The following is a 13280-nucleotide window of genomic DNA, read 5'->3' as shown; positions in this document are numbered from 1 at the left end:
GATAGATAGATAGATAGATAGATAGATAGATAGATAGATAGATAGATAGATTAATTGATTCTATCCTTTCTCCCCCTCCTGCTGAGTTAACTGAGTGCAAACTACTTTTGCTCTTTGAACTCAGTTTGCAGTAACTGAAATAAGCAGAGGCCACGGAGAGAAAGTAGAAAAAGGAGTGAGAAACTGAGACATTTTAAAAACAGCTGAAAAGGGGGAATGGCTGAGGATTAGTAAGGACTGATCCTGCCAAATCAGGACAGTGGCAGGTATGGAGTTGCAATCCTGCTGAAATCTCAGACTCACAGTTTAGGTGTACTCCTGGATTCAGCCCTGAGCATAAGAGGCTCAGGCTTCAGTGGTGGCTAAGAGTTTGTTTGCACTTCAAGCTAGTATGAAATATGCCAGTTCTTGGTAACGTTTGATCTGGCCATGGTGATCCATGTCTTAAATACAACCCATATGAATTACTATTACACAGTCTATATGGTCCTTGCTGCCTTTGAAAAGTGTTCAGAAATGTCAATTGGCCCAAACAGCTGCAGCCAGATTGTTAACTGGAGCTGGTTCCAAGGAGACGCAACTCCCTTGTTACAGTGGCTCCTCCAGCTGCTGGTTTGGTCCCATGCTTAACTGAATGTTATCCGTTGAAGGCTTCTAGCTTATGTAGTGTTTGTCAAGGAATGAAAGGGGAACTGCAGGAGGTTTTCCATTTTAAATATAAGGAGCACAGAGTAGGCAACACAAAGACAATTTGTCAGATCCTACCCCACTGCTTTTGTGATCTCTGGAGCTATTCCCCACCTGAAAAAATGTTTTAAGATTTTTAAAATGTGAAAATGGCTCCAGGAAGTTAGTTCTGCTCAAGGTAGTAAAGACCAAGAACCACTACCATGGAGAAGCATCATTACTTTTGGATTTGTGGATTATTGTCTTGGTTACAAATGATGTCGAAAAGGAAATAGGACTGGGAGCATCCAATAGAAGAGATACAAAGAAAAGACAAAGTCTGTTGAAAGACATGATTTGATTCTTGCAAGTAGTCCAACGCAATCCAGCATGGCATAGTGGTTTAAGCATTGGAATATGACTCTGGAGACCAGGGTTCGAATCCCAGCTCAGCCATGTAAATCCACTGGCTGGCCTTGGGCAAGTCACACACTTTCAGCCCCAGAGATTTCAATGGCAAACATGAAGAAGAAATTTCAATCCAGTGATAGGGTTCCCATAAGTTGGGAATGACTTGAAGGCACAAATGTACAAAAGAGACAAAAGTACAAAATATGACTTAGAATGCAGCTTTGAAACAAGGTTTCATTGTAAACAATGTTTTGCACTTGTATAAGTCTATTTGAAATAATTGAGACATTTTACATTCAAATATAATGTAATACACAAAACTGATATTGCAAAGTGTAACTTGTCTCCTCATATTCATATATATATATATATATATATATATATATTGCTTATATGTTTTCCCTTGTCTTTCTTTTATCTTTTAACAGCTCCTGAAGGCGGCCATTAAATATTACTAGACCAGAACGTGTTGGGCTAATTGCAAGAATAAGTTCATCTTTTTCATCTGTCTGAGACGTGTCTCTTCTCTGCATCCCTACAAATGATGTCACCCGCAGCAGGAGGCAGCAAGGATAAGATTTTCTCGACAAGGTTGGAGAGTTGCTCTCTGCCGTGATTTGCAACCTTTGTTCATTTTTTAAAAAACGAAAAACGTCTTACAATTTGGATGACAGTTTACGTTCAGGTCAGAGTAATTGCAGAAGAGGTAATTGCCTGATAAACATTGCAGCTGAACAGCGGCTGAAAAGTGGTAAAAATAAAAGGACAATTTTATATAGAGAAGCTTTTGGTGCAAGTGGGTGGTTAATTCTTCCCCTGCTTGTGCTTAGAAAGTTACTTTTAAAAAGTACAGCAAATAGTTATTGTTCTAAGCCACCACCACTACTACCCCAAAATTGCTACCATCATGGTTGCCATTTTTAGGAGTAGGTATTTACTCAAAAGTAGCAAAACTAATTACTTGTAGCACCCAAATGCACAAGCTGCTAGTCTGCACTGCAAAATACATTCTTTGTTGTCCACCTCCTTGTTGCTGTAACTCACACATTGGAGCCCCAGCCAGCAAAACAAAGCAGCACTTTGACAATGTGATCGCCTTCCTCCAGTGTTTAATGAGGCAACACTTCTGTAACTCTAAAATAAACTGGAGAGGTAAATGTCATAGTGCAAAAGGAGTGAAATTATCCTTCATTATATTATAGCTATAATGTAACACAACATTCACATTTCGCAGATGAAAACTGGAACAAGTGTGGCCAAATAACACCAGTGTATGATCAAGATGGTAGAACATATTGATTAGGCAGGATACACAAGATAAGATAGGATGCAGCAGTTTGCTTTGGCCTGAGCCAACTGGGAAAGGCAAGACTGCTTCATCCTTTCAACTCTCTTCTGATGAGTTAAGTGAGTGCAAACTATTTCTGCACTTTGAATTCAGTTTGCAGCAATTGAAGTAGTCTGAGGACGAAGCGGGAAGACAATAAAAAAACTGGGACATTTTAAAAGCAGATGAAAAAGTAGGTTGATAGAGAATTAACTGGGCTGGACTAATATCTGTCTGGTCTTGGAAGCCCTGGTTAGTACTTGGATAGAAGACTGTCAACAAATACCAGGTCTTTATCTTCCACCACAGCCTCCCTTCCCACTAGTTGCTTTCCATGTCAGCCAGCGTTTTAGACATATATGTGAAAAGGTCACTACAGATGAAAAGCCAAGGCTAGGCTAAAACTGTCGGCCAGTCTCCCTCCTGCAATGACTGCTACAAATTGCCCTTCACTCCCACATCTCTACTAGTGGTTGGTAAAGACTTGGCGGGTTGGCTTTTGGTCTATTGTGGAATGCTTCAAGCCACCCCCAGCTCCACCAAAATGTGATTTACTCCCAAGCAAGTATGGGGTATGATTTCAGCTTCAGTGAGAAAGTTTGCTGCTCCAGAAGATCAGCTCTCCAGAGGGATTCTTGTGAATGCCTGCAAGAATTCACTGAACATGACATCTGATGCCCGCAGAGAGAGAAAGAACATGGGCTTGCTTGGTTGGCTGATTCAGAGCCCATGCGTGCTGAAACAGCTGGCTGGAGAGCTGACAGGCAATGGAGAGACAGCAGGGAGGCAATATCATGAGGTCGATTTCTGGTGGTTTCATGCCTGTTTCTTCCCCCATGTCTTGAAAACAGCCTTCAGGCTGTTTTCAGTGTAAGGCATGGGAGTAAAAGTTGTCTCAGATGGGTGTTGTTGACTATGAACCACCACCACCACCCCAAATTTGGGAGCACCTCAAAACTGCAGTAGTTTTGCAATGGAAATCAAACGTTTTGCAGCACCCATGATTGGGTCCCAGACACCTCAGAGGACAAGGCCTAGTTAACACTCCTCAGTTTAACTGCAGCTTGTATTTAATAAGAATTTAATCCTTATTAAATTGTGAAGTCGAAGGCTTTCATGGCCAACATCCATAGTTTTTTGTTGGTTTTTCGGGCTATGTGGTTATGTTCTAGAAGAGTTTATTCCTGACATTTCGCCAGCATCTGTGGCTGCCATCTTCAGATAAATTATCTTATTAAATTCTTTGCAATTTGCCTTTTTTTTTTCAATTTGAAATTTTTCTTTCTCCTCTAATGAATGTGACAAAAACCAAAACTGCCAATTCACCCATCCATTCTCTGGGCTTTAAATGTTTAGCTCTTAAAAATCAGCCTTGGAATCTTTGTATACTGCAACATGGTTTTATAGTTGAAGTCAGGTTGCCAACTCTTTTTTGCCCACAAGATAAAGTTTGATGGCCAGTATTCTGTATCAACTGCTTTATTAAGTATGTTCTGATCACTAGCAGAATGGACCTCCTTCTCCCCATGCAGCAAATGCTTGGTAAAGTGGAGAGAGGCAAGGGGAGGAATCATGGTAATAGTGTCACAATTGTGACAATAATGTTACAGCCATCACTGAGGAGCCTTTGTGAATACAGAATACTTACAGATGACTGAGAGCCTTGTCGCATGAGGCTGTTCTCCCACTAAGTGGCATTGTCTGTAAAAATACTATTCAACCAGAATTGTGCAACTTTGGAACCCATTTGGGGATTACAGCGACCATTTGTGCAAAAACCCAATTGCACACAACATTTGGGACTGCCTGACCACTACCTCATCAAAGACATTATCCGCACACCTTTTCATTGTTTGTCACACATGCATGCGCACGTGGTCACAGTGTAAATGAATTGAAAAATCTTACCTTTAGAAAGGCCTGTTCTTCGCTTGTAATGGGAGGGATTTCTGATTGGAATAGATGAGCGTTCCCAGACTAATCTATTGACAGAGGAAAGTCAGTACTAGTGATCTATCCATCTGATCTATTCCTTGCTTTCCTGTGGCAGCGATTGATATGTCTAAAGGAAGAGGCAGAGAGTTAACAAAATAGATTCTTTTTAAACTGTAAGACTCTTTTGCCTTTTCCTCTTACATTTTCAGGCATGTGTGTCTAAGGGAAAGAGAGAGAAAAAGAGAAAATCAGGGCATTAGCATACCACTACAGTACTGTAGCAACAAAGAAACACTTAGAGGGAGCTGGAAAAGGAGGCGGGAGGCAGGAAATCTGGTTGTAATGTCCACTCCTCTTTTCCCCATGCAAACCATGCCCACTGACCAAATCGCGACAACAGTGCAAATGAACTTTTGCACAGGAAATGATAGCACAACAGAAGTAGAAAAGGAGGTCATTGATGGATTGTTTTGTGCTGATAAAAATAAACACATTAAAAATGGTCTCTCACAGGAGAAAAACAGAAGAGGGAAGATGGCATGTTCTGAGCCCCAACCAAAGGCACTACAAACCCGCTGCAAATGTGGTTAACTTACCTTGTTCAATAAAGTCCTAAAACTTGGCTGCTTAATCCTGATTGTGACACAATTGCCATGGTCCTAACTTGCCCACAACTTACTTCACTGGGCATCAGCTGCATAGGGAGAAGGAAGCCCATTCTGCTGGTGATCTGAACATGGGTGAATGACGTTTCTGTGAAGTTGTGGGGGACTCTTAACTAAGGGCCCGAACAGACAGGCCAAAATAAAGCTGCTTCGGATCACTTTGCAGGCATGCTGTTTAAATAACACATGAATCTTAAGAGGCCAGAAGCTGCACCAAAGCTGCACTCCAGTCCTTGGGACTGGAACATGGCTTTGGCACAGCTTCTGGCTTCGTAGGATGCATGCACTATTTAAATAGCATACCTCCAAAGTGACCTGAAGCAGCTTTATTTTGGCCTGTCTCTTCGGGCTCTAAATATACTTTACTAAGTAGCTGATACAGAATACCTTACACCTAATATTTAGCAGCTACCTGGCAAACAGGGTGCAGTGTGATCCTGTGAATAGATGCCTCAATTGAATTTGGACAGTGGAAAAAGGTGAAACTTAATTGTTTTTGGGAAAAAATCACGAACATTTACAAATTTGTTCACATTCAGAATAGAAAGAACATGATTTTTTTTTTAAATGGCAAAAAAATCAAAAGTTACAGATTTTCTCATCTGTGCTTGAAGACAAAGTCCCTTTCTCCAATTTCTGGCAGTCCATCTTAGTGCTGGGGTAGTGTTTCATGCAGACATTTGCATACAATTTGCATATTTTAATTCATATGCAGAGATGTACACTAATAAGTAATTAGTCTAATTCAGTGATGGTGAACCTTTTAGAGGCCGAGTGCCCAAACTGCAACCCAGAACCCACTTATTTATTGCAAAGTGCCGTGTCCCTCTGGCTTTCTAGTAACAAACTCTGGCAAAACCTGAGCTGGGGCAACAGCACATGTGCCCACAGAGAGGGCTTTGAGTGCCACCTCTGCCATGCGTGCCATAGGTTCACCATCGTCTAATTCGTTCCAATCAGGAGCTGTCCATATGTTTTGGACTCACACTCCCATGATTCCTAACCCATAGCTGTGTTCACTGAGGCTTATGGGATGTATAATCCAAAACATGCAGAAGGTTGTAAGTTGGGGAAGGCTGCTCTACTTTCAGTAGAAATTCAATTTGCTTCCCATTAATAGGGCAGCCTGTGACCAGTGTGCCTAGTAAGTCTCCTGTCCAGTCCTGACTCTCAGTGATCAACATTAAAGACTTTGCTCTTCTCATTTGTTAGAATTCTTTTCCTTTAAACCTGATGTGAATTGGACAGTCCTTCAAACAGGCAGTGCGTTCAATGGGAAGAGTGCTTCCTGTAAAGCAAGGCATATGGACACCCTACACTGCAATGTGCCTTAGCCCAGAAGGCAAATCAGAGAACTGATTCTACAAGTGCTGGATTCTCATTTCCAGCTTAATTTTATTTGCTGGTTGCTTACGTGTTTGTTTTTGTGTCTTTGATTCAAGCAGAAAAAAATACTGTTCTGGAAGATGACTAAGGCCATCTTCAGGAACGTGAGTAAATTAAGACATGTTGCAAGCATAAATTATGACAACTTTTATGTGTTAATCCAACAATTACGTAAAGTTTGAAATTTTCTCATTTTTAATTATTTGGCGATCCAAGCCCTTCTTAATCTGAGGATTGTGTATCAACCTGGCACTCTTACCGCAATGTAGGTCTCAGTGCCCCAGATCAGCCATCCATGGTTGTTTACTTATGCCCCAACTGCCCCAATTTGGCTCCTATAGTATTTGTTGTTGATATTACCTATGACCTATGGCTGCACTAAGACTGACTGCCAGAAATTGGAGAAAGGGATGGCTCCTATAGCATTTGTTGTTGTTACCTATGACTGTTATTTCTCCATCCCAGTTTTGCTCTTGTTTTGGCAAGGTTGAGGTGTGTGTGTGTGTGTGTATGCACCTTCAAGTTTTCTGTTGACTTAATGGTAACAAGTTAGGCAAGGAATCCTCAGAGTGGTTTTGCCAGTTGTTTCCTCTGAAATATAGCCCACAGCACCTGACATCTATTGAGGGTATCCCATCCCAGTACTGACCCTGCTTAGCTTCCAAGATCAGATGGGATCTGGTGCCTTTAGGGTATTTAGGTCGTACCTAGCAAAAATATTCTTGCAATGCTGTGAGATGCTTTTCAAGGGGCGCAGCTCCATGTCTAGACTCCATAAACAAGTCTTCTCCAATCTGGTGATCTCCAGGTGAATTGGATTCCTAATGTTTCACCAGCATCTGTGGCTGGCATTTTCAGAGAATGCATTCTCTGAAGATGCCAGCCACAGATGCTGGTGAAACATCAGGAATAACCTCTTCTAGAACATGGCCACATAGCCTGAAAACCCCACAAAAAATCTTTCTTCTCCATCTTAGGAAATACGATGGCTTTCCAAGGCATCAATCCTATACCCACTTCCTTGGGAGTAACCCCACTAAATGTGACACTGCACCCAGGGCCTGAACAGACAGGCCAAAATAAAGCTGCTTCAGGTCACTTTGGAGGTATGCTATTTAAATGACAAACATATCTTAAGAGGCCAGAAGCTGCGTAAAGCTGCGCTCCAGTCCTAAGGACTGGAGCATGGCTTTGGCGTGGCTTCTGGACTTTTAGGATGCATGCATCATTTAAACAGCATACCTCCAATATGACCCGAAGCAGTTTTATTTTAGCCTGTCTGTTCGGGCCCTCAGTTTCCTGATGAGGTGTGTAGACATTTCTCTATGGAGGGTAGATAGTTCTATAACCTGAGGAGAGAGTGGGAGTTGTTTGCACAACTTATATTTCATATTTGCTTCCAAGCAAAATCACATTATTTCCCCTAAAACAGCCCTCCTCTCACACACCCATTTTCCGCAAATGAAAAGAAAATATTTAAAGGGGAGATGACAGCATCTTGTGTTGCTGGCGAAGGAAAGAGGAGCTGAAGAAGAGAAGCCAAAATATATAATTAAATAAAAAACCCAGGACAAAACACAAAAGAACCAACAAGTCCCCCTCCCCTCCGGCTCGGGTGCGCAGATTAAAAAGCAGCCAAAGTAGTGACGGGTAATTATCCCTCAATTCCAGCTGAAATACAATTAAGGCAGCTCTCAATGAGCCCTTGGGAGATTGTGGTTTACTAATTAACAAGCGGATATGCTGTGGCCCCTGTCAGGGCAATTAAAGCACGAGACAGGCTTCAGGAGTTCTAATTACACATCAGTCAATGACATTCGCAACAATACAAATTAACAAGGGGCCCTGGCTAGCTTCGGAAGGAGTTTATCTAGTGAGCAGGGAGGCACTGCCAGCTGACAACCAGTGAGCCAGCGCTCAGGTGATGGGAAGACCAGTGCAACTCAGTGGAGGAGAAAGAGCATGCTTTTGCAAGCATGCATGCACCCGTCCAAAAGGAGCAAATAAAAGCATGCCACGTTGGCAGTATATCTGTTTCTCCCAAGCTGGTGCCCTCCAGATGCTTTCAACAACTCTGAGGGTTGCACAGCTACCTATGCTAGCTTTAGGAGGCTAGGAATTGTTGTCCACTGCATCTGGAAGGTGCTAATATAGTGGAAACCACCCTCTGCCAATCAGGCAGATGGATTTTAAAATCTTTTATCGGCATCATGGCTGTTAAGATAGGAGGTGGGTCATATCTGCACAGTTCAGTTTCCTTTGTGTGGTTCTGCTGTCTATGATCCTAGAGATCTATCTTCTAGTTGCATCATGTGTGTGTGTGTGAAGGTGGAGTTGTTTTATCCCAACTGTCAGCCAACTATGAAAATGTGCATAGAATTTGTTGCTTAGGGGCCCAGTTCTACCACTTGCAGGAGGACAATGTCGGTAGACCTTTATGGAGATCTGTAACTGAAGATAGTTCCAGCTCAGAATAATCAGCTTGGAAAAGGCTGATATATTGTCAGGAATAAATGAATGACTGAGTCATTCAAAGAGTTGACACATGATTGAAAGGAATATGGCTAAACCTCAGCCTTACCCCTAATATTATATGCGTCTAGCTGCCCCCCCCACCCCATGACCTGTGGATACTGGGTTTAGGTTGGAAGGAGGAGCCAACATGTACTTGTGGAAGTTTCTTTATGTCATTGAAATCATAGAAATTTGATATCCTAGACATGAAGGTTCAACTAGATATCAAGGGAAGAGTAACAGGGAGTGATTTTTCAGCCATTGCTTTGGAAGGTGAAGGAATGCTTCATACATTCTGCCACATTGTCCACACTCTCATTGGAAGCTGTTTCCCTTCAATGAAAATACCAATGCAAGCCCAACCCCTGACATCTCAGTCAGGGTCAGGGACCAGCAAACCACTCCATTTTTCGGGTCGCACAAAATAGGAACTGTAGAGAAATTTAAAATAGAAACAAAATTCCACCTAGTTGCCACCATCAGTTTGAGTGAAGGGTTATCGGTAGAGCAGAGGCAACAATTAACTCAAATACTAGGAAGCTGGACTTTCAGCAGCCATCTGACCAGGTCTGGTGTTCCTGCCAGCCCTGTTCAGTGAACCATTGCTTAGACAAGTTACTTCTTTGGACCTTGAGCTCCTAGAATTCTTGGACAGCAATGACCTAAGGTCATGCTTGTTGGTAAATTGTACGAGTTACAAAGGAGTCAAAAAAGTAATATACCCAGGCTTAGAATCATCACTTTGCTAAATACATTTGGCCTGGTAACACCTGAGATGGCATCTTAACAGATATGTGGTTTTTGATCATTTGAGATCATGGGAGGAAGGGAAAAGAGGCTTTAATAAGTGTGGGGAGGGGAATGGAATAGAAAACAGAATAGTAAATTCACATAAATGTGGATGATGGGAGGAAGAGGAGGACATGAGAGTAAGCTGTGATGCCCAATCAGCCATACCATCAGAAGGATCACCGCATGCCAAAGGTTGATGCTTGATGGTTCTGTCTCTCACAAAGGTGCCAGATGGAAGCAACCACTGGAACAGGCTATACAAAATTGGGAGCGCTTAAGGGCAAACAAAGAGTGCCTAAGCATGGGCAGAACGCTCATAGTTGTCACACTCACACCATTTGCTCACAATTAAGGGTTGTGGATAGACCAGCTATAGCTGAATAAGCACAGCAACATTGCACAAATTAGAGATTATGCTGCAGGTTAATTAGACTCACTGCTGATGAGTCGACTAACCTCAACACTAGTATGTACTGGAGTGGATATGGAAGGGGGGAAATGGGCAGATTTAGACTATAAGAAACTAGCACAGTTTGAATGAGGAAAGGAATGGAAGATCATTTATATTATCCTCTTTGAGGAGTTTTTTGGTGATGCATTTCCTCTTCTGAGGCAATGGAAAATAGCCAGTCCATCACTTGGGATATCTGACTGGCTTTTAAGCTGTATTTCCAGGGTCATAACGTTGTGGCTATGTGAAGCCAAAGGCTTTCATGGCTGGCATCCATGGTTTTTTGTGGGTTTTTTGGGCTATGTGGCCATGTTCTAGAAGAGTTTATTCCTGGTGTTTCACCAAGATGCCAGCCACAGCTGCTGGCGAAACATCAGAAATAAACTCTTCTAGACCATGGCCTCATAGCCCAAAAAACTCACAAAACTCTATGTAAGTAAATCTTTATTGAATCAGTCTGCCGACTTTATCAAGCAATTAAGAAAACCCAAAACATGGAGAAAAGCACAAAAACACATCGACAAATGAGAAAATATAAAATACAAAACAATATGTACAGATAAAAAAAGCAATTTTTAGTTTTCAAATTAAGAAAACAAAACAAAATAAAAAACTATGGAGGCCAGCTGCGAAAGCCTTCGACTTCACATTGTAGTCCAAACTGTCTGAAAGACCAAAGGTTCCTGCTTCTAAAGTAGGTACAAGCTTCTGGATCTCAGTCAGCCTTCTCCCCAGGATAGCTCGAAAATATACAAATGTTGTTTTCCCCAAGAAGCTAATTAAAAAGATAGCGGCTATTTTTGATGCCACCCAGCTTCACTGAACCATTCGCTAAATGGCTGAGGAAATATTTCATTTAATTTGAACTCTTTTTTGCAGTGGCAAAGCAGCCTCTTCCACGCCAGCTGAGCTCCAGTATAAATGCAATTTGAAAAGCACTAGCAGAGGAGCAGCTGCAAGACCTACTACTCAGCACCTGGCTTCTGAGAAGGGAAAGGAATCTGCCCTTCAGCTTCTCCCTGCTGCTTTAATTTGGTAGCTTGCAGACTCCGAAAACATGATGGATGAAGGTTTTCATCCTTGTGAAGAAGCCTCCTTTGCAAGGCTGCTAAAAATGGATCAAATATTGGATCCCAAACTTTCGGCTCAATTGGGTTTTCTTAATAGGGAGTTGTGTGTGTTTTTTGTTTATTGGAGTGGATTGTCTTTAAATGTTTTTTTGTGAGAGATGCTTATTCCACTTTTCAGTAGCAGTCTTCTTCTTTTCCCTTCTTTTTGATGCATGAACTACAAAAATGTATTTCAAAACTGGAGAAGAAAGAGGAACATCCCACTGGAACTGTTGATGATGGTACTGGCTATCTCTTTATTAGAGAGGGTAATGGTTTAGTGAGTGTAGTGTTGGACTACAGAGATTATCGCATGCTTCCTCAATAGTGGGATAGAAGTGGGATTGACATTGTAATCATGAGATTTTACCGCACGACCTTGTGGCTAGGCAGTAGATATCCTGTAGTCAATCCGTGCTTCTGCCGTTGCTTTTAATGTACGGGAAAATTTCATGAATAGCTGTTAATGCCACAGTTAACCTGTTATTGAAGTATGTGCCATAGGTTATTCAGGGATAATTCAGAGAGAAAGGGGATTTAAAGGAGTTTGACTGTGCACCCTCACCCCCATTCTCATTGAAAGCAAGACCTCCTAGTGCTGAGAGGCAAAACTTTCATCTGGGGCAGGGAAAATGGGATTTAAAGGGGTCTGACTGCACCTCTCTCCATGCCCAGGCAATCCTTTCATCTAGGGCAGGAGCAATGGGATTAAAGGGGTCTGACTTTATTTAATCTCAGATAGCTAACAAGTAAATGGAACGGTAGTGCAATAAGATCCATGGCCAACCTGTTATCACTTCACAACTGCGTGGTAATATGAAAAGAATTATTCCAATTTCAGGTGTTTATAAAGCCACAACAGCATCAGGAGGGAAGCTTTGTTTGATAATCTCCTACGACTCTGGAGACCAGGTTCAATTCCCCGCTTGGCCACAAAGCCACTGGGTGATCTTGGGCAAGTCATACTCTCTCAGCCTCAGGGGAAGGGTATGGCAAACCTTCTGTGAAGAAATCTTGTCAAGAAAACCCCATGATAGAGTCATTGATGTACAGCGCTGTGTAAACTTACAGCGCTTTATAAATAAAGGTTAATAATAATAATAATAATAGAGTCGCCTTAGGGTCACCATAAGTTGGAAACAACTTGAAGGTACACAACAACAACAAAATCTCTTTACTGCCAAATTGGTCTTGTTGACCTTTGACAGTCTAGATGCACCCTGAGAGAGTGTGACTTACCCAAGGTCACCCAGTGGGTTTCCATAGCCAAGTTAGACCATAGCCCTGGTCTCCAGAGTCATAGTCCAATGCTCAAAGCACTACATATGCGTGCAAATAGGTGATCATATATGACAGGGTAAATCACGCAAGCAGACTATGCCTCAAAGAAACGAAAAGGACTGCAAAGGAGACTCACTGCCCCAACAGAAGGGGGATAGCTTAGATGACTTGGAAAAGCGATTAGACAAATTCATGGTGGGAAGGTCTGCCAACAGCTTCTAACCATGACAAGTAGGATCTGCAACAAATTGCATTACCATTGCCAACAGGAGCGCTCTCCTATTTGGATTTCCAGCCAGCCTGGGATCAAAGCTTTGTAGTACTGTTTGGGGAATCACAAATGATTTCTTCATGTTTTATTCCCCACCTCCTGATGTGCTTATATATGCCATCCAACTGTTCCAGTTTGGAGGAACAATCCCAATTAATCCCTTGCCATCTCACATTTTCAGCTGATTTTAAAATGTCCAAGATTCTCTCTCCTCCCTCTTTTTCCCTTTGTCCGCAGCTTATAGAACACTTGGCCATAAAGCCACTGGGTGATCTTGGGCAAGTCATACTCTCTCAGCCTCAGGGGAGGCTTCACAGTGCAAAAGTAAATTGGCTTCACAGTGTGTGTCTAAGGGGTTTACAGAGGCCACATGCTCTGAACTGGAGACTGGTGTGGACTGGGAAAGGGAGAGATTTTAAGTATAGGGGCTGCTCCCAGACAAACAACTCTTTCCAATAATTGATCACAGAGA

This window comes from Sceloporus undulatus, chromosome 6 (assembly GCF_019175285.1).
Source record: "Sceloporus undulatus isolate JIND9_A2432 ecotype Alabama chromosome 6, SceUnd_v1.1, whole genome shotgun sequence".
NCBI classification, from domain to species: domain Eukaryota; kingdom Metazoa; phylum Chordata; class Lepidosauria; order Squamata; family Phrynosomatidae; genus Sceloporus; species Sceloporus undulatus.
The sequence above is the reverse complement of the archived record's forward strand: the minus strand, read 5'-3'. Positions refer to the sequence as shown.